This window comes from Peromyscus maniculatus, chromosome 4 (genome assembly GCF_049852395.1).
Source record: "Peromyscus maniculatus bairdii isolate BWxNUB_F1_BW_parent chromosome 4, HU_Pman_BW_mat_3.1, whole genome shotgun sequence".
In the NCBI taxonomy this organism is placed as follows: domain Eukaryota; kingdom Metazoa; phylum Chordata; class Mammalia; order Rodentia; family Cricetidae; genus Peromyscus; species Peromyscus maniculatus.
Window position 1 is genome coordinate 157,322,891 of NC_134855.1, and position 22,812 is coordinate 157,345,702.

The following is a 22,812-nucleotide window of genomic DNA, read 5'->3' on the forward strand; positions in this document are numbered from 1 at the left end:
TTATCCTAAGACCAAACAGTGGTGGCACACCCCTTTAATCCCAGCACTCAGAAGGCAGAGACAAGTGGATCTCTGAGCTTGAGGCCTGTCTGATCTACAGGGTGAGTTCCAGGACAGCCAGGACTATGTAGAGAAACCCTGTCTCAGATAGATAGATAAATAAATAAATAATTATCCATTCTCAGGAAAAGTCAGGTGGGAGGCTCACAGAGCAGCTGCGGGCTATGGGAACGGCTCAAGCGGTAAAATGTTTGCCTTGCAAGCATGAGGGCCAGAGTTTGATCCCAGCAACCATGTTTAAAAAGATTAAAGTATGAAAAAACGTAAGCTAGACATAGTGGTATACACCTTTCGTCCCAGCACCCAGAGACAAAGGTAGATGTATCACTATGAGTTTGAGGCCAGCCTGGCTTAATGTTTTCTAGATGAGTGAAAAGACCCTGCCTTAGGAAAAGAAAAAGTCAGGAAGAGCTCAGTAGGTAAGAGTGCAAGCTCCAGAGTCTGGGTTCGGATCCTAGCACTCATGTGAAAAGCCGGGCACTGCCCCATGCACACCTGGGGCTGCAGAGCTGTGAGGGACATGGGTGAGGAGACAGTGAGGGCTTGATGCTGCCAGACTAGCTCCAGACTGTCCAGATTAGTGACAGATCCCATCCCAAACAGGAAGTCCTCCTCTGGCCTCTGCACACCTGCACATACAAATGTGCATATCACATACAAACATGCATGCACACAAAAGCAAAGAAATTGTCCTGAAAAATGTCCTCAGGTTGTCCTCTGGCTTGCATATGTGTACACACACACATGTGAACATGTGCCCCTACACACACATACACACATTTTTAAAAAAATACTTTTAAAAGGTAGGCAGTACCTGAGGAACACCTGAGGTTACCCCCTGGCCATCACAGACCCCTGCACACATATGAACTCAGGTGCACACACAAAGAATATTGAATTATAAAGCAACTGCTAGGCCAGTAATATCTGGCATAAAGGAAAATATGCTTTCAACCTGTGAGTGGATTTAAATTCACAACATAACTAGAAACTATAAGTGTATATTCTGGAACTGAGACAGAGAAAACTCAGTGAATGGGTCAAGTATTGACAGAACTCATCTAATCTGAGAAGAGCTGAAGAAGAGCAGGGCAGTGTGACAATGTCTGTGTGCATTGCTGGAATTACAAAGAGAGAAGGAGGACTAGGAAAAAGCCCTGGGAGGAATAATGGCTGGAGTTATTCTTAGTGAGAGACACTTATATATTTACAGAGTTCTCTTAACTCTCACAAAAATAAACTCAAGGAAACTGGAGTTACCTGCAATGCGATCAAATATACACCCGGTCCTGGCAAGTGCTGAGCCAGCCAGGGCTGTTCAGTGAGGTCTGTCTCAAAAGAACAAAAATAGGATGTCAGAAAGATGCCTGTCAACCAATTTCAGCATATCAGACCCTTTTAAGAATGAGAGTAGGACTGGAGAGATGGCTCGGAGGTTAAGAGCACTGGCTGTTCTTCCAGAGGACCTGAGTTCAGTTCCCAGCAACCACATGGTGGCTCACAACCATCTGTAATGAGATCTGGTGCCCTCTTCTGGCCTGCAGGCATACATGCTATATACATAATAATTAAATCTTTAAAAAAAAAAAAAAAAAAAAAAAAAAAGAATGAGAGTAGGTGGGCAGTGGTGGTGCATGCCTTTAATCCCAGCACTCAGGAGGCAGAAGCAGGCGGATCTCTGAGTTCGTGGCCAGCCTGGTCTACAGAGCGAGTTCCAGGACAGCCAGGGCTACACAGAAAACTGTCTCAATAATAATAATAATAATAATAATAATAATAATAATAATAATAATAATGAGAGTAAAGCTGGACCTGCTGGCACAGATCTGTAATCCCTGCTCCTAGGCAGGCTCAGGCAAGGAGGCCATAAGTTCAAGCCTGAGCGACTTAGTATTTTGACTGTCTCAAAATAAAAGGCAAGAATGGGGCTGTGCTTTCACTGCCTGACACCGCCGAGAGGTCGCATGTGTGAGGCCTGTCTGCAGCAGCTGACATGTGCTATGTTGCCTCTTATTTGCTTGCCGCCCTTGGGGGCAACTCCTCTCCCAGTGCCAAAGACATTAAGAAGATACTAGACAGCGTGGGCATCAAGTCAGCAATGACCGGCTCAACAAGGTCATCAGTGAGCTGAATGGAAAAAACACTGAGGATGTCATTGCCCAGGGCGTTGGCAAACTTGCCAGTGTGCCTGCTGGTGGGGCTGTGGCTGTTTCTGCTGCCCCTGGCTCTGCAGCTCCTGCTGCTGGTTCTGCCCCTGCTGCAGCAGAGGAGAAGAAAGATGAGAAGAAGGAGGAGTCCGAGGAGTCCGATGATGACATGGGATTTGGCTTGTTTGATTAAATTCCTGCTCCCCTGCAAATAAAGCCTTTTTATGTATCTTGAAAAAAAAAATGGGGCTGTGAATACAGCTTAGAAGCATGGCGCTCTATGGCGCTCACCCAGTGTGTGTGAAGCCCTAGGTTCCATCCCCAATACTGAAAAAAGGAATGAGGGTAAGTCAAAACATTTCTTGTAAAATTAAGAGAATTCACCACCAGCAGACCCCAAAATACTACAGGAAACTGATCAGACTAAAGGAAGATTCCAGTTACAAATTTGATGACCGGGGAAAAAAATTAAAAGCCTCAGAAATGCTAAATATCAGAATAAGCAAAAAGGATGCTTTTACTCTTCATTTCTTTGAAATGTGTAGGCCTTTTTAAAGCAAAAATGGCCGCAGTGAACAGTGGCAATTTTAGTGTAATGATGCAATGCACCTATAATAAAAAGTGGTCCTATAGTACTGCAGTGCTCAGGCCTGTGACGAGCAGCCACAGATGGCAATGGGCATCAGTACACATGTCTGCAGCATTTTGGGGAGACAGCCCCACACTCTAGTCAGCAGCCTTAGGAACATCCCCTTGAGTAGAGTAAAGCTAGATCCTCGACTGCCTGTGCAGAAAAGAATTTCAGAACCAGACAGGGTAAAACAAAGTATATATATATATATATATATATATATATATATATATATATATATAATCAGTTATTTACTATTGCTGTGATGAAACACCATGACCAAAAGCAATATAATCAGTTATTTACTATTGCTGTGATGAAACACCATGACCAAAAGCAATATAATCAGTTATTTACTATTGCTGTGATGAAACACCATGACCAAAAGCAACTTGGGGAGAAAAGGGTTTTTCACTCACAGTTCCACATCACTGTTCATCATCAAAAGCAGTGAGGGCAGGAACTCACACAGGGCAGGATCCTGGAGGCAGGAGCTGGTGCAGAGGCCATGGAGGAGTGCTGCTTACTGGTTTGCTCCACATAGCTTGCTCACCCTGCTTTCTTATAGAACCCAGGACCACCTGCCCAGGGATGGCACCACCCACCATGGGCTGGACCCTCCCCCATTGATGACTAATGGAGAAAATGCCTTACAGCAGGATCTCAAGGAGGCCTTTCCTCAACTGAGGCTCCTTCCTCTCTGTTGACACACAACCAGCCAGTATATATGTGCATGCACACTACCTTGGACAATGGATTTAATTTACAACAAAGTTAAAAGGTCAATCAAAGTTTAAAACTTTGCTAAAATTTATCTGGGTGGTGGTGGCACATGGGCCTTTAATCCCAGCATCAGAAAGCAGATGCAGGTAGATCTCTATGAGTTCAAGGCCAGCCTCCTCTACAAAGTGAGTTCCAGGGCAGCCAGGACTGTTACACAGAGAAACCCTGCCTCAAAAGAAAAAAAAAAAAAAAAAAAAAAAAACCTTTAGTAAAACTTAAAAATGGAGGAGGTCTGAGGAGTTATCTCTACAGTTAAGAGCACTGGCTACTCTTGCAGAGGACTCAGGTTCAATTCTCAGCATCCATGTGATAATTCACAACTATCTTTAACTCAGTCCTAGGGCATCTAATGCCCTCATCTGACTTTCTTGGGCACCAGCACACATGTTGTACACATACAAACAAAACACTCATACACATAAAATAACAAAATAAATCAATCTAAAATTTTAAATGAATGAGCTGGTTTGCTTATAATCTCTTAAAGAATTGGGGGGGGGGTGCTGTCGAGAAGGCTCAGCAAGTAGAGCTGCCCACCACCGAGATGGATGACTGGAGTGCCATCCTGGGAACCCACAAGGTGGAAAAGAGCCCCACAAGGCGTCCTGTGACCTTCACATGTGCATTGTGGCACATGTGTACCTGCACACACACACACACACACAACACACACACTCAAAGGGGTGGATAATAAATGTTTTTAAGTTTGTTTTGGGAACTGGAGAGAGACGGCTCAGCAGTAAAGAGCACAGGCTGCCCTTGAGGAGAAGCAGAGTTCAGTTTCCAGCACCCAAGTTGGGTGGGTAGCTCACAACCTCCTAGAACTACGGCTCCAGGAGCTTCGACACCTGCACATATACAAATACCTACACACACATGCACATATACAAATAGAATAATAAAATGAATTTTTTAAATATTTTTGTAAGGTGGTTTTATGAGGTATGCTGCTTAGATTTAGGGACTAGGGAGTTTTAGCAGTTAACCTGAAGGGCACACACATTCTGACCCCATGTAAACTGTTTGTTTTTGACATCTTTGAGATGTCTCTAGGACAGGCACTATCTCTGCAGTCAATTTTGAGAGTACCAGCTGTGTTGAAATTGCTTGGCCCTCAGACAGCAGGAAATGGGACCTGGGTCACAGGGTAAGGGGGCTTCTTTCAGTTTTCACATTACTTTATTTTTTGGTCTTTCTATGCTGTCTCACATCCACTTTCAAACTGTGTGGCAATTTTTTAAATCTGTGTGTGTGTGTGTGTGTGTGTGTGTGTGTGTGTGCGTGCGTGCGTGCGTGTGTGTGTGTGTGTGTGTGTGTGTGTGTGTGTGTGTGCATTTATTTCACGGCATCTGTGTGTAAGTTGGGACAATCTCAGGGTCTGCCTTCCCCTTCCACCTTCTTTGTTTATTGGTTTGTTTGTTTGCTGCTGTGTGTGAGGGTCTCTTCTCTCACCTCTGGAGCACTGGTGTTGCAGATACATACATTACCAAATCTGACCTTACATGGGTTGTGGAGATCCAAACTCAGCTCCTCATGCTTACACATTTTAGATACTTAGCCATTTTGCAGACCCTTTTATGCTTGTCAGGTTCTAATAAAGCCATATAATTGTTCATATGTAGTCCAGCAATTCTACCCTACCTATCCCCAAGAGACTTGCATTTTTCACAACCCAGACTCACAGTGCTATTCCTGATAGCCACACACTGGGAGCAGCCCAGATGTCTGCCAGCAGTAAAGCCAGTGAGGAGACAGTCTGCTCACCCTGTGACGAGCAGTATCCTTCTTGTGAAGGCAGGTTCCGGTGTGGCTATAGTGTGTTGAATGAAAGTCAGTGTTGGTTGCAGCTCTTCTGTGCATACTGACTTTCTGAGTTGGGAAGTCAAGAATAAACTCATTTTGCAGAAATCAGAAACCTGAGCCCAGATATGAAATTGGCCTTTGGCCTCCAGACAATGGAAGACTGTGACCCAAACCAAGTTTCTGAACTCTCAGCCAACAAGCTGCTCTCCTCGGTGGTGCATGTGTGTCTGTGGGCAAAGTACACAAGTACCAGGTCCTGAGTTTGAATCCCCAGCACCCATGTAAAAGCTAGTGCTGGATAGTGGGTAGAGTCGGGCAGATACCAGGGGCTCAGTGGCAATCCAGACTCAGTGAGAAGCACTGTCTCAAAAAAGAAGGTAGTGCTGGGCGGTGGTGGCGCACGCCTTTAATCCCAGCACTCGGGAGGCAGAGGCAGGTGGATCTCTGTAAGTTCGAGGCCAGCCTGGTCTACAGAGCAAGATCCAGGAAAGACGCAAAGCTACACAGAGAAAACCTGTCTCGAAAAACAAAAAAACAAAACCAAAAAAAAAATGGTAGAGGTCTGGAGAGATGGTTCAGTGGTTCAGAGCACTTACTGCTCTGGCAGATGACCCAAGTTCAGTCTCCATCACCCATCTCACAATTACCTGTAACTCTATCTCCAGGGGATCTGACTGATACTCTCTTCTGGTCTATTTACACATGCACAGACATGCACATACACAGAGAAACACATACACACATCACTAAAAATTAAGAAAATCCTTAAAATATATTGTACACACAATTGAATGCTGTTCAGCATTATGAAGGAAGGATAGAAATTCTGTCAGTGTGGCAACCTGGGTGAGCTTGTAGTGTGTCCTACATGATAAGCCAAGCAGAAGAGGACAAAGCCACACTTAGATGTGGAATCTAAAGGAAATCAAGATGGTAAATGTGGACAGTGGAGGATTACTAGCCATTGGGAGTGAGAGCAAGGGGCCCAGAGCAGAAAAGGACATCCATCTTGGCAGGAGGGCTAAGTTCTGGCAACCTGCTGCCAGGATGGTTACCATAGTGATGAGCAAACCAATGTAAAGCCAGGCATGGAATCCATACCTATAATCCCAGCACTGAGGAGGTTGAAGTTGGAGGGTCACCTTGAGTTTCAGACCTGCCTGAACTGCATAGTCAGACCTTGTCTCAAACAGTCAATTGAAATAAAACGTATTGCTGTTATCAGAACTGCTGAAGGCTGGATTTTAAGTGTTTCTACCTGTAATGGCTGATCTTGCTTGGTAACTTGACCACATCTGGAACCAATTAAAACCCAAGCAGCTGGGCAAACCTATGAGGGATTTTCCTGATTGGCTCATTTGAGGTGAGAAAACCCCACCCTAAATCTGGGCTACTCCTTCTGGTGGCAGCCTGCATAAAAGGGCATGGAAGAAGGAAGCTTTTGTGTTTGCCTGCTTGCCCTCACCCTCACTGCCAAGTCCTTCTACCCTGTTGCTGAGGCACTCCTTCCCTGGTATTAGACCCTACTTCTTCAGGATTCCAACACAGAAGATCAGCAGCTCTCTGGGAATTACCTGGGACCCCAGCATCAGGCTGGGACTGCCGAGACTGCCAGCATCATGGACTGAACAACACATGGGTTGTTGGCCTGTGCATCAGGAGACAGCCATTGTTGGACAACCCTGACCACAGAAAGCCAGTCCAATAAATCATATATGTATGAATATATATATTATGTATGTATATTATACACACATTCAGTCTATCAATTCTGTTCCTTTAGAGAACCCTGACTAATACATATAACCACAAAGATGGCAAGTATATGAGGTGGTAGTCTGGCTAATTAATCTTATTCAATCATTCTGTGACCTCCTAAGAGCATATAATTATTATTTATCAATTAAAAATATAATAACAGAATTTAAATATTTTAGATGGCCAGGATTTTTGTGCTTTCTTAAAGTGTGTGAGAGCTGGGGGATCAAATGCAGGGCTTTACCCATCTAATAGCTCTACCACTGAGTTGAACTGCCAACTTGAAGATGGTAAATTTTACATATATTTTATCACAATTTTGTATTGTGGAGGGCTGTGTATGGGTGTGGTATGTGCATTATGTATGTGTGACTGCATGTGCACCCCTGTGCCCATGCATGTTGAGGCCTGAGATCAACAAAAGATACCTATCCTTGATCATTTTCTACCTTTATTTTTTTTATATTTACTTTATATTATATATACAAGTGTTTTGCCTGCATGGGTATCTGTGTACCATGTGCATGCCTGGTGCCTATAGAGATAAGGAGAAGGCATTGGATCCCTGGAACCAGAGTTATGGACAGTTGTGAGCTGCCATGTGGGTGCTCGGAATCAACCTGGGCCCTCTGCAAGAACAAGTGCTCTTAACCACTGAACCATCTTTCCAAGCCCTCCACCTTTAATTAATGTATTTATTTATTTAGAGACAGTGTCCCACTAAACCTGATTCTTAGCTCATTGAGTCGGGTAGGATGGCTGGCCAGTGAGCTTCTGTGACCTAACTTCTCCACCCACCCCAAGACTGGGGTTACAGATACTAGTCACCGTGCCAGGCTCTTAAGTCGGTTCTGGGGATCCTTTCTTGCTTCTCACGCCTGCATGGCAGGCACTTTACCAACTGGGCCATTGCCCCAGCCCCAATTTTAGCAGTTTAGAAAAAAATAGAAAATATCACTCCAGCCAGAGAAGCAGGTAGACTAGCTGCAGATCTCTCCCTCAGCTCCTCCAAACCAACCCCCAAGTCTTTCCCAGCTCAGGCCACCTGCTGCAGCCTCCCTTCCCACCCACCCCCCACCAGTGGATCATACATATCTTTCCCTCCTAACTCCCCCACATCATCGCTTTATCCCAGCCTTCAACTCCATCAGGTACGCCTGGGAACCCACCAGGCTGTTCCAGCTAGGAGAGCAGGTAGACTAAGTGCAGATCTTCAAGTATCCCCCTTCTCCAAATTTGATCCCCTAGTCTAACCCCAGCTCTGTTACAGACCAGCTGCTTCAGCCTCTCCTCACTTCCTGCCCCCACTCCCAAAGGACTAAGCAGATCCTGGTGGAACAGTCTGATTCCCTCTCTTCTGTGGACCCCCTCAGATGCCCCCGATCCCATCTCTATTCCCAAGTGTCAGCTCCCAATATCTAGAAACACATTTTACATGGAACTCCCTATGGCCATACTTATTAGGATCCCAGAAGAATTTCCTACCAAGCAACACACAGTCATCACACTTTCCCAAGAACCAGAGAGGGCAACAGAAACCAAGGAACAAAAAAAAACCCCAACCAACCAAGAGAAGACCAGATATCAGTGCCTAGAATTATATTCATCCCAAACCCAGATACCTAGATGCCAGTGTAAAAACCCAATCAACAACAGCCAGGAAAATATGTCTCTGCTAGAGCCCAGCAACCCTACCACAGCAGACCCTGGGTATTCCAACATAGCTGAAACACACACACACACACACACACACACACACACACACACACACCTCCAACATGTCAGGATCTCACCTAGGGTGCTGATGAGCAGCTGGCCTTCAGCAGGTCAGAGAAACTGAAGAGGAGATGCAGAGTAGGCAAACTACTGGACAGACAGACACATGAGGACTTCTAAGGTCAAAGCTTAGTTCTTCATTTTATTATTCCTCCTATCCTCGTTCTACTCTATTCTTTTTCCCTTCTAGTCTTCTACCCTGACGTCTTCCTTCTCACTACTTCCAGATGACTTCCTTCTCACTCCTTCCTGATGACTTCCTTCTCACTACCTCCTGATGTCTTCCTTCTCACTACCTTCTGATGACTTCCTTCTCACTCCTTCCTGATGACTTCCTTCTCACTCCTTCCTGATGACTTCCTTCTCACTCCTTCCTGATGACTTCCTTCTCACTCCTTCCTGATGACTTCCTTCTCACTCCTTCCTGATGACTTCCTTCTCACTCCTTCCTGATGACTTCCTTCTCACTCCTTCCTGATGACTTCCTTCTCACTCCTTCCTGATGACTTCCTTCTTACTCCTTCCTGATGACTTCCTTCTCACTCCTTCCTGATGTCTTCCTTCTCACTACTTCCTGATGTCTTCCTTCTCCTCTACTTCCTGATGTCTTCCTTCTCACTACTTCCTGATGTCTTCCTTCTCACTACCTTCTGATGACTTCCTTCTCACTCCTTCCTCATGACTTCCTTCTCACTACCTCCTGATAACTTCCTTCTCATTCCTTCCTGATGACTTCCTTCGCTTCTACTTCCTGATGACTTCCTTCTCACTACTTCCTGATGTCTTCCTTCTCACTACTTCCTGAGGTCTTCCTTCTCACTACTTCCTGATGTCTTCCCTCTCCTCTGCTTTCTGATGTCTTCCTCCTTACGACTTCCTAATGGCTTCCTTCTCACTACTTCCTGAGGTCTTCCTTCTCACTACTTCCTGATGTTTTCCTTTTCACTCCTTCCTGATGTCTTCCTTGTCACTACTTCCTGATGTCTTCCTTCTCCTCTACTTCCTGATGTCTTCCTTCTCACTCCTTCCTGATGTCTTCCTTCTCACTCTTCCTGATGTCTTCCTTCTCATTCCTTCCTGATGTCTTCCTTCACCTCTACTTCCTGATGACTTCCTTCTCACTACTTCCTGATGTCTTCCTTCTCCTCTACTTCCTGATGACTTCCTTCTCACTACTTCCTGATGACTTCCTTCTCACTACTTCCTGATGTCTTTCTTCTCACTACTTCCTGATGTCTTCCTCCTCACTACTTCCTGATGTCTTCCTTCTCTACTTCCTGATATCTTCCTTCTCCTCTGCTTTCTGATGTCTTCCTCCTCACTACTTCCTGATGGCTTCTTTCTCACTCCTTTCTGATGTCTTCCTCCTCACTACTTCCTGATGACTTCCTCCTCACTACTTCCTGATGACTTCCTTCTCACTACTTCCTGATGTCTTCCTTCTCACTACTTCCTGATGTCTTCCTTCTCACTACTTCCTGATGACTTCCTTCTCACTACTTCCTGATGACTTCCTCCTCACTGTTTCCTGATGCCTTCCTCTTCACTACTTCCTGATGTCTTCCTTCTCCTCTACTTCCTGATGACTTCCTTCTCTCTTCTTTATTTTTCCCCTTATAGCTTATAAACCCCAGCAGAATCTTTCAAGTAATATAAAAATTACAGTATGGTTACATTATTTAAGTGAATAATTACAATGAATACAAGTAAAAAACAACATATTTCGCATTTCCCTCACATGATTAAACATTTTATGTATTATAGGTGAAAAACAAATTATCCCTCAAGAACCCACATACAGTTGAACATTATCTTTGAGACTTCTCATAGATCAGGGCCTTTCAATTGTAACCATTTACACAGGCAGTAGATTTTATAATGCCAGAAAAACAGATTACTGGTTTCACTTTTCATATTTTAGTGTCCTGTCCAATTATCTTAACTAACCTTCCAATTCTTTGTTTTCTAGTTACATGACGTCAATTGTTTAAAGTTTTGTTTTAGCTATGATGCACACCAAAACCTGTGAACACATTTCCCAATAGCAAAAAGAACTTGAGTTAACTCCTGGGACTCGATTGTTACCCTTAATCATTAACTTAAACCACAGTCTATATGGCTTCTCAAGAGAAACTTGTAAGTCCTAGCTGCATGACACTTCCTTGATGTTATTTTCTACCTTCTGCAGACCCTGCTTTATCAGGGGTAGGGACAACACTATATTCTTTTACCTGTATTAATTTTCCCACTAAACTAACTTCTATCATAATCCCTTACTATATTTGTTTAAAAAAAAACCCTTAATAATCAAAATTCTATTTAAACTAATGCTATTGTTATATAAAATCATTACTTCAACTAAACAGTACAGCTTAAGAGGAAATCATCTTCATAATAATCCACAGGTAAAAATGCCCAGTAGAATGGGATATTTCCATGAGATAATCACACTACATTAAAGGCAGTGGGGATCTCCCCACATCTATGCACACCATGCCAGACACCAGAGAAAAATGGCATTGGCAAACATGCACAGCAGTAGCAAAAGACATTCTGGAGCCATAGCCCTCCAGGCCTTGACTATCCGAGATTCACCCATCAGTGTCTTACATTCTGGTGAGTCAATCTCCTGAAGTTCAGGTGCCACCTTCTGCTCCTCTGACATGGCCACCAACAACAATAGATGGAGAATATAAGACATTCTGTGATAAAGCCACATTTAAGCAACATCTGTCTAAAGAAGATAGTAGAAAGAAAACTCCAGGGGCTGGAGAAACAGCTCAGAGGTTAACAGCACTGACTGCTCTTCCAGAGATCCTGAGTTCAATTCCCAGAGATCATATGGTAGCTCACAACTATTTATAATGAGATCTGATACTCTCTTCTGGCATAAAGTCATACATGCAGATAGAGCACTCATATACATAAATAAATAAATAACTCTTAAATAAATAAAGAAAACTCCAACCTCACACAAAAAACAAAAAGAATAAATAATCATAAGCCAGCAAAAAGAGGGGAAGGAAACACACACACACACACACACACACACACACACACACACACACACACACACACACACCAAAAGAACAGAAATCAATAAACACTTATCATTGATATTTCTCAATATCAATGGTCTCTCCCGAATTTGAAAAACAAACAAAAAAACACAGATTAACAGAATGGATGTGAAAACAGGATCCAGCATGTGTTTCCTGCATCCAGGAAACACACCTTAACATTGAGGATAGACATCACCTCAGTGATAGAAAAAAATATTTCAAGAAAATGGACCTAAGAAGCAAGCTGGTGTAGCCATTTTTGTTTTGTTTTGTTTTGTTTTGTTTTGTTTTGTTTTGTTTTGTTTTGTTTTGTTTTGTTGAGATAGGTTTCTCTGTGTAACCCTGGATGTCCTGGAACTTGCTCTGTAGACTAGGCTGGCCTTGAACTCAGAGATTTGCGTGCCTCTGCCACCCAAGTGCTGGGATCAAAGGCATGAACCATCACTACCTTGTTAGGTGTAGCCATTTTAATATCTGACAAAATAGACTTTGAATCAAAACTAATCAAAAGATATAGGGAAGGACACTGTAGTAGTTTGAAAGAAAATGCCTTCCCTCAAAGGGAGCAGCACTATTGGGAGGTGTGGCTTTGTTGACGTAGATATGGCCTTTTTGGAATAAGTGTGCCACTGTGGAGGTAGGTTTTAAAGTCTCATAATTGCTCAAGCCACGCCCAGTATTTCAGACCACTTCCTGTTGCCTGTGAGTTAAGATGAAGAACACTCTGCTACTTGTCCATCACCACATCTGCCTGCACACCACGTCACACCATGATGATAATGGACTAAACCTCTGAAAATGTAAGCCACTCCAATTAAATGTTTTTCCTTTATAAGAGTTGCCGTGTTCATGGTGTCTCTTCACAGCATAGAAACCCTAACTAAGATAGACACTATATACTCATGAGTGGAAAAATCCTCCAAGAGGACATTTTGATTCTTTTGTTTGGTTGGTTGGTTGTTTGGTTGGTTGGTTTAATACCAAGTGCTAGGATTAAAGGTGTATGCCACCACCACCTGGCATTTCAATTCTTAACACAGGGGTACCCAGATTCATAAAAGAAACACTACTACAGCTTAAATCACATATTGACTCTGACACACTGATAGTGGGAGACTTTAATATCTCAGTCTCACCAATAGCCAGGTCATCCAGACAAAAACTAAACAGAGAAGTGCTGGAGCTGACATTATAAACCAAATGGACCTAGTAGATATTTATAGGACATTTTACCCAAATATAAAAGAATATACTTTCTTCTCAGTCCCTCATAGAACTTTCTCCCAAATTGGCCACATACTCAGACACAAGGAAAGTCTCAATAGATAGAAGAAAACTGAAATAACCCCCTGCATCCTGTCTGCCCACCACACATTAAGGCCGGATATCACAACAGAAACAACAGAAAGCTTACAAACTCACAGAAAATGAACAACTCATTACTGAATGAAAAATGGATCAAGACAGAAACTAAAGATTTCCTAGAATTGAGTGAAAATGAATGCATACTATACCCAAACTTATGACACACAATGAAAAGGCAAGTTCAAAGAGGCAAATTCATAGCACTAAATACCTACATAAAAAAATTGGAAGCCAGGCATAGTGGTACACACCTTTAATCCCAGCACTCACTCAGGAACAAAAAGAAGAAATCACACCCAAAAATAATAGACAGTAAGAAATAAACTCAGGGCTGAAATCAAAAAAATAGAAACAAACAAAAAATTACAAATAATCAATGAAATTAAGAGTTAGTTCTTTGAGAAAATCAATAAGATTGGCAAACCCTTATCCAATCAGCTAAAAGGTGGAGAGTGAATATCAAAATTAGAAAAGCTGGGTGGTGTTAGCACAGGCCTTTACTCCCAGCACTCGGGAGGCAGAGGTAGGTGGATCTCAGTGAGTCCGAGGCCAGCCTGGTCTACAGAGCGAGTTCCAGGACAGCCAGGACTATTGCACAGAGAAATCTTGTCTCAAAAAAAACAAAGAGAAAAAAATTAGATATGAAAAGGGAGACATAACAACAGACACCACAGAAACCCAATGAATCATAAGTGTAGGGTTCTCTCCCTCTCACCAACGGCTTGGTGGGGAAGTGGGGAGGAAGACAGAGTCACCATTAGTTTCATGGGCAGCAGGCTCCAGAGACGAGCACTGAGGTACAGATCTGGTTTAGTGTGTATGTATGTTCACTAGCATATATGCATACATTATCCAATCAGCTAAGGTCATATTAAATTACTATCCAATGAGTCTGAACAGCACAGCACATAATCCACTTTATGTGAGGTTGTACGGAGGCAGTATATCCAGGCAGTGTGTCTGCAGACAAAGGGCAGGAAGAAGCAATGTCCTGGGCTTTGACACCAAATTAGAGGGTCTCCAGTTAGCCTGGACTCCATTGTGAGTCATCCATTAGTGTTCCAGAGACTCAGGTCTGCTCAGTGGCAGGAGGTGTTGGCTCTTCCAATGTTCCCTGTCATTTTAGTGACACCATCTGAACAGAGACTGAACCCTCACATAAAGACATACTTTAAAAACCTCTACTCCAACAAATTGGAAAATCTAAGTATAATTTTCTCAATATAGACCACTGACCAAAGTTAAATCAAGATCAGATAAGCAATTTAAGTACTCCTATATGACCCCTAGTGAAACAGAAGCAGTCATTAAAATCTCTCAACAACAATAAAAATAAAAGCTCAGGGACACATGATTTTAGCACAGAATTCTGCCAGACTTTCAAAGATGAGTTAACCAAATTATTCCACAAAATAGAAGCAGAAGGAATATTGCCTGATTCATTGTATAAGACTACAGTTATTGATACCCAAACCTCTTAAAGACTCAACAAATAAAGAGAATTACAGAGCAATTTCCCTTATGAACATAGATGCAAAATTTCTCAAAGTATCTGCAAATCAAATCTAGGAACATGATTATCCACCACAATCAAGTAGGTTTCATCCCAAAGATATAGGGATGGTTCAAACATATGAAAATCAGTAAATATAATCCACCATATAAGTGAACTGAAAAGACAAAAAAATACATGGTCCTCTCATTAGATGTAGAAAAGGCCTTTAACAAAACTCACCCCCTTTCGTGATAGAAGTCCTGGAGAGATTAGGGATACAAGAGGCATACCTCAACATAATAAAGGCAGTTTTTGCAAGCCCATAACCAACATTAACTTAAATGGAGAAAACTCAAAGCAATTCCACTAAAATCAGGAATAAAACAAGGTTGTCCACTATCACCATACTTACTGAATACAGTACTTGAAGTATTAGCTAGTGCAATAAGTCAACTGAAGGAGATCAAGGGGATACACATTGGAAAGGAAGAAGTCAAAGTATCTTTATTTTCAGATGAAATGATAATATACACAAGTGATCCTAAAAATTCCACCAGGGAACTCTGACAGCTGAAAAACACCATCAGCAAAGTAGTTGGATACAAGATTAACTCATAAAAATCAGTATCTGTCCTTTGGACTGAGAAAAATAGGGAAGCAACACCTTTCACAATAGTGTCATATCTCAGGGTGACTCTGACCAAGCAAGTGATAAAGACATTGAAGGAAGACATGGAAGATACAAGAAGATGGAAAGATCTCCCATGCTCATGGTTTGGTAGGATTAATATATCAAAAATAGCAATCTTACCAAAAGTAGTCTACAGATTCAATGCAATCCCCATCAAAATTCCATCAGTATTCCTTACAGATCTTAAGGATACTTTTCAGCTTCATATGGAAACAAAAACCCAGGATAGCTAAAACAATCCTGAATTATAAAAGAACTTCTGGAGGTATTATCAACCCTGATTTCAAGTTGTACTACAGAGTTGTAATTATAAAAACCACATGGTATTGGCACAAAAGAGACATGTTGGTCAACGAAATGGAATTGAAGACCCAGACATAAAGCCACATACCTATGGACACCTGATTTTTGATAAAGAAGCCAGAAATACACACTGGAAAAAAAGAAAACATCTTCAACAAATGGTGCTGGTCAAACTGGACAGCTACAAGGCGAAGAATCCAAATAGATCCATACTTATCACCCTGCACAAAACTCAACTAAATGGATCCAAGGCCTCAACATAAAGTAAGATACATTGAAGATATATAGAAGAGAAGCTGGGGAATAGCCTTGAACTCACTGGCACAGGAAAAGACTTTCTGAACAGGACACCATTAGCACAGGTGCTAAGATCAACTATTAATAAATGGGCCCTCGTGAAACTGAGAAGCTCCTACACAGCAGAGGACACCATCGTTTGTACAATGTGGCAGCCTACAGAATGGGAAAAAATTTTTAACAACTACACATCTGATAGAGAGCTGTGATGGTTTGAAAGAAAATGGCCCCCAAAGGGAGTGGCACTATTAGGAGGTGTGGCTTTGTTGGATAAAGTGTGTCACTGTGGAGGCAGACTTTGAGGATTCATATATGCTCAAGCCACACCCAGTGAGACGGTCTACTTCCTGTTGCCTGCATATCAACAAGTAGCAGCTCCTTCTCCAGCACCATGTCTGCCTTCACGGCACCATGCTCCTTGCCATGATGATAATGGACTAAACCTCTGAAGCTGTAAGCCGCCACCGGAAGTAAATGTTTTCCTGTATAAGAGTTGCCAAGGTCATTATGTCTCTTCACAATAGAAATCCTAAGACAAGAGCTAATATCCAAAATATATAAAGAACTAAAAATCTAGGCCAGGTGGCAGTAGCACACACTGTCAGTCCCAGCACTCAGGAGGTAAAGACAGACAGATCTCTGTGTGAGTTTGAGGCCAGCCTGGTCTACAAAGCTAGTTCCAGGACAGCCAGGGCTATACAGAGAAACCTTGTCTGAAAAAACAAACCAACAAATCACCACCACCACAACAAAAACCTAGATATCAAGTAAACAACCCAATTAAAAAATAGGGTACATTTCTTTTTTTTTTTTTTTTTTTTTTTTTTTTTTTTTTTTTGGTTTTTCGAGACAGGGTTTCTCTGTGTAGCTTTGCGCCTTTCCTGGAACTCGCTTTGGAGACCAGGCTGGCCTCGAACTCACAGAGATCCGCCTGCCTCTGCCTCCCGAGTGCTGGGATTAAAGGCGTGCGCCACCAACGCCCGGCTTTTTTTTTTTTTTTTTTTTTTTTTTTTTTTTTTTTTTTTTTTTTTTTTTTAATAGGGTACATTTCTAAACAGACAATTCTCAAAAGAGAAAACTCAAATGGATAAGAAACACTTGAAATGTTCAACATCCTTAGCCATTAGGGAAATGTAAATAAAACCTTTTTGAGATTTCATCTTATACCCATCAGAATTGCTAAGATCAATAAAACAAGTGACAGCTCCTGCTGGCGAGGTTATGGAGTAAGGGGAAACTCTCACCCACTGCTGGAGAGAGTGCAAACTTATACAGCCATTATAGAAATCAGCATGACGGTGCCTCAGGAAGATGGAAATTAATCTGTCTCAAGATCCAGCTATTCCACTCTTAGGCACACACCCAAAGGACACTTCATCCTACTATAGAGACTATTGCTGCTCTATTCATAATAGCCATAAATTGGAAGCAACTTAGATGCCCTCAACAGAAGAATGGAAAAAGAAAATGTGGTACATTTACAAAATGGAGTATTACTCAGCCATTAAAATAGATGAAATCAGCCGGGTGGTGGTGGCACACGCCTTTAATCCCAGCACTTGGGAGGCAGAGCCAGGCGGATCTCTGTGAGTTTGAGGCCAGCCTGGGCTACAAAGCAAGTTCCAGGAAAGGCACAAAGCTACACAGAGAAACCCTGTCTCAAAAAACCAAAAAAAAAAAAAAATTAAATCATGAAATTCAATATGGGGAGTGACAGCTAAAATTAATGGCCATTTGAGAGGTAATATGGAAACCTAATACAGTAGATGTTTCCTAAAATATATACATGCATGAAAGAAATCTAAATGAAATTGCCAAATAATGGTGGAGACAAAGCTCTACCTGGCCATCTCTTGTCACTTCATGAAGGTTCCAGTCCTGGGACTGGCTTACGTCTAATTGAGTTGTTGGTCAAAGGGGTGCCATGGGAGCCCCCAAACAAACCAGGCTGTTGCCAAGACTATAGGTTGCTTTCTACAAACTGACAGCAAGACCCCATTCCTGAGGACAACACCTACACAACTCACTGAACATGGAGAAGTCGAATAGTGCCTACATAAAGCCTTCACCCTGTGTTCTAGCGTCATTGGTACAAGAAAGTACACTGCATGCTAGCAAAAGAGAAATGTAAACACCAACCCAGCCTTACACCTTTGATCAACAGTGGTGTCCTGAATGAAAGGTTTGCTAGCGCAACAGTGGCACAAAGCTAGTGGGAGTGACCAACCAAGAACGGATTTGACTGACTGAAGAAGGCCCGCTCTGTGAGATGGACCCACACCCGACACTGCTTGGGTGACCAAGAACCTGAATCTACATGGCCCAGGGATCTGGGGTAAAACCAAATACTACTCCTCTTAGGAAGGGAGGGAGGGAGGAAACAGCAATAAAATGACTCCTGTTGCCAGGCAGTGGTGGCTCATGCCTTTAGTCCACTAGGAAAGCAAAGGCAGACAGATCTCTGCCTTTCTGGCCAGCCTGCTCTACAGAGCTAGTTCTAGGACAGCCAGGGCAACACAAAGAAACTCTGTCTCAAAAAACCAATAAAATAAAATAAAATGACTCCTATTGACATTCTGCTATACTCACAGATCAATGCCTTGCTCAGCCATCATCAGAGAAGCTTCCTCCTGCCGCAGATGGGAACAAATACAGGGACCCACAGCCAGACATTATGCATAAAATGAGAGATGTTGGAATACTCAGTCCCAAATGGGATGTCTCCATCAAATTCCTCCCCTTGGGGCTCAGGGAACCCTGTAGAAGAGGAAGCAGAAAGAAAATAAGAGCTAGAGGGCATGACAGACACCAAAAAAAACAAGTCCTTCTAAATCAACATGATCCAAGCACATAGAGACTCATAGGGACTGAGGCAGCGTGTACTGGACCTGCACAGGTCTGCACCAGGTCCTTTGCATATATATTATGGCTTCCAATTTAGTGTTTTTATGGGATTTCTGCTCAGTTGAATGGGTCTTTGTTTCTTGTGCTTTCTCTTGGGCTCTTTTCCTTCTGTTTGTTTTGTCCAATTCCAATGTGCTAGTTTTTCTTCTATCCTATTATGTTATATCTTATTATTATCTCTTAGAAGCCTGTTTATTTTCTAATGAGAGACAGAAAGGGAGGGATCCAGATGGGAGGGGAGATGGGAAGGAATTTGGAGGAGTAGAAGGAAGGAAAACTGTAATCAGGATATATTCTGTGGGAAAATACTTATATTTCAATACTGAGTACTGAAATAAAATAAGCCAACCATCAAACAATACATGTTGTATGATTAAAAGAGGTATTTGAGGTCACCACATCCACAGAAACATAAACTAGTATGGTGACTGGCAGGGACTGAGAGGAGAGGAACAAATGCATATATATTAAAATCTCCAAGTCCTAACTCCATAAGCATTAGCCTCATGAAGTGTCCCAGTTTGAGAAGGGCCATAACCACTGGTACACCAAGGAAAACGAAGCTACAATCAGAAGCAGAAGAACTATGGCAGGCTGACAGAGAAAGCTAATTTTTGAAGGAAAACAAAAAGCCCAAAACTACAGAGAAGATAGTGTCTAGGCTTGAGTGTGGAGCCCAACTGCTGACCCCAGAGGATGCCAGCCTTCAGAAACACAGCATTTTGGAGTGTGGGAAACTAGAAGAAAAGGAGCTGAGTGATCCAGTTCTAAAGCTTTCATGTTGTCTGAGGGGAAAACGCTGAGGCAGCAGAAAAATTACCTGTTAGAAAATAGAATTAGTATTAGTCATTTAAAAAGAATCTTGGTGGGGCTGGTGAGATGGCTCAGCAGTGAAGAAGTCCTGAGTTCAGTTCCCAGCACCCACATGGCAGCTCAAAACTGCCTGTTACTCTACCTCCAGGGGATCACACAACATGCATGCAGGTAAAATACCAATGAACATAAAATAAAAATATAAATCATTTAAAATACAAAAAAAAGAATCTTGGAAACCAGGCATGATGTCATAAGCCTTTAAAATCACATTTGGGAGGCAGAGGCAGGCAGATCTACATAGTGAGACCTTGCCTATAAAAAAAAAGGCTTGAAATGAGGTCATCATCTCCCTTATAAGAAAGTGGGGGGGGTGATTAACAGGAACTTCAAGGAGTATCCCTACCTGAGTGATTGGAGCTGGGGACTCTGGGAATAGATTCTCCTTCAGAGCTTTGAGAATAAATCAACCCCCCATGGAGAATAATTTTCACTTTTTGCTTCATGTTGAAAATTTACTAATAAATATGAAAGTCATGTAAGCATATAAACATGTAAATAAACATTGACAGTTGGTTGGCATTTTTTGGTCACCTCTTCAAGTTCTCATGGCCACACCTTGGATTCTGGAGATAAATGCAGATGTCAGTCAGTTTCCCACAGATGCAGTCTCTAGCTCTGCTGCCATCATCCCCTACCCTGATCCCCAGGCCCACCCAACACAAGACCAGAATGTGACACTCAGCACCCACCTCCCAAATGATGGGGAGGTTTTGGCAATGAGAGCTGGGAGTGAAGGAGTAACACTTCAGTCTGGACTCATTAGATTAAGATTCAGTCTATGATTTGAACAAACGGTTCAATCTCTCCAGCTGGGGAGCAATTCAGCAGTTCACCCAGGCTCTCCCATTTTCTCTGTCCATTCTGTCATTCCTTAGCTAACACACTCACACATGAGCTCCTAGATGGGGCTCAAGCCCTGATCTCTGGAGAGCTGTGACTAATAAGTATTGGAGAAATTATTTTGGCCACTCCACGTAGTTAAAAGGATATTTATTTAATGGCGTAACTCACAAATTAAGTAATGGGTAGGTCGCAGGGTCTGGGGAAGGTGTAATGCAGTCCAGAGGTGTTCTCCGGAGCTCTGCAGAGTCAATCTGCACCGGTCAGCGTTCCGGCACCGAGAGCGCCCAGAGCGAGCGCTGGCCCATCCAGCTCTCTGGTCCCCAGGCGCCTCCCCTCGCCCCGCCTCGTAGGCGTGACAGTTGCCAGAGTCTCAATGGGGGTTGGAACTTCCAGAACCAAGCTGGAATGGCTACCCACTACAAATAAGTACTAAATTAGTTCTTATTTTACTTATAGGGGTGTTTTGCCTGCATGTATGTGTGTGCATCATGTGTGTGCCTAATGCCCTTAGAGACAGATGAGGGCCTGGAATCCCCTGGAGCTTGAGTTATAGGCAGTTGTGAGCTATCAGGTTGGTGCTGGGTATTGAACCCCTGTCCTCTGGAAGAATAAACAGTGCTCTTAACTGCTGAGCCATCTCTCCAGCCCTCCCTCAGATTTCTTGCTTGATGAAGCATGGCTACACAGCCTTCTGCAGAAACGAAACTTGCCTTGCTGAAATACTTTGAATTGGTCATTTTCTTGAGACCTCAGACCCATTTCTTACAGCTGTGTCAAGTTGACAGTTAAAATAAACTGGACATCTACCCTCTAAGAGCTGTGTCTGTTAGTCAATCCCAAACTCAATCAAGATAACAACCAAGATTAACCATCATAGGGTTCTTCTGAATAGACTTCTGAGAGACTTAGAAACAGGGGTGCAGCCTGAACAAAGCATCCTTAGATGATTTCTTCACTGTATGAATGTCATCGGATGCACAAGTTATATATGCATATGTTGTGACATTTTGCTTCCAGGACTATTGTAAACCAATAACCCAGGGCTAATTCATGATACCACAAGACATGTCACACACAGATACATGAGGCTACTGCTTATAGCTCACTGCCACAAGCTATTTATAGTATTTAGTTTTAGAAGAAGGGATTCACACTAGTGATAAAATGTACAATATAGTAAATTTGTAAACCAGTAACTAGTGTTTATAATAATTATCAAGCACTATGTTCTGTGCCTAATCATACATTGTGCTTTAATAGGTAGCATAAAAGGTTTATCTGTACCACCACAAATATGTGAAGGGTGCATTGCCCTGTGGTGGTTATAATGCCACTAGGCATCAAGAGTTTTCCATCTCCACTATAATCTTATGGCACCTCCACTGTCCATACAGCCCACCACTGAGCAAAGTATCCTTGTGCCCGGTTGGCTGTAGACATAATGAGGTAGTGGCTTGCATGATTATGGAGACTAAGCCCCATGAGCTGCTACCTGAATGCTAGGAATTTAGCCTTTTTGTCCAGTCAAGGTCCAAAGGCTGAGCGTACAGAGTGAGAACCACTGACAGCATGGACTGTGGTCCCAGAGTAGATATTAGAAAATATCATGGTAAGAACATGATAAGGCAGAAAGAAAAAAAGTGAAAATAAATTTGTGGTTTCACTCAGCTCTGGACAGTGCCCCAAGTGCCTCTTTCAAACAATGAAGGATCTTGGGCAGTGGTGGCGCACGCCTTTAATTCCAGCACTCAAGAGGCAGAGGCAGGCAGATCTCTGTGAGTTCGAGGCCAGCCTGGGCTACAGAGTGAGATCCAGGACAGGCACCAAAACTACACAGAGAAACCCTGAAAAAAAAAAAGAGATCTTGAGGAGGACAGAGGGCTCAGCCTGTGGGGCCAGAAAACATGGCCGTGTCAGTCACCTTGGCTTCCAGAATATTCAGGGCATCTGGAGTAAGTTCGGGGTCAAAGGGGACAGGAGAGCTGGGTACAAAACATAAAAGAAGAGCTGGAGAGATG

The 22,812-nt window shown here is 42.8% G+C and overlaps 1 pseudogene; it reads left to right on the forward strand.

Moving 5' to 3' along the window:
- The first annotated feature begins 2,038 nt into the window (after positions 1-2,038).
- On the forward strand, positions 2,039-2,451 carry LOC102910220 (large ribosomal subunit protein P2 pseudogene; annotated as a pseudogene).
- Positions 2,452-22,812: the final 20,361 nt, after the last annotated feature.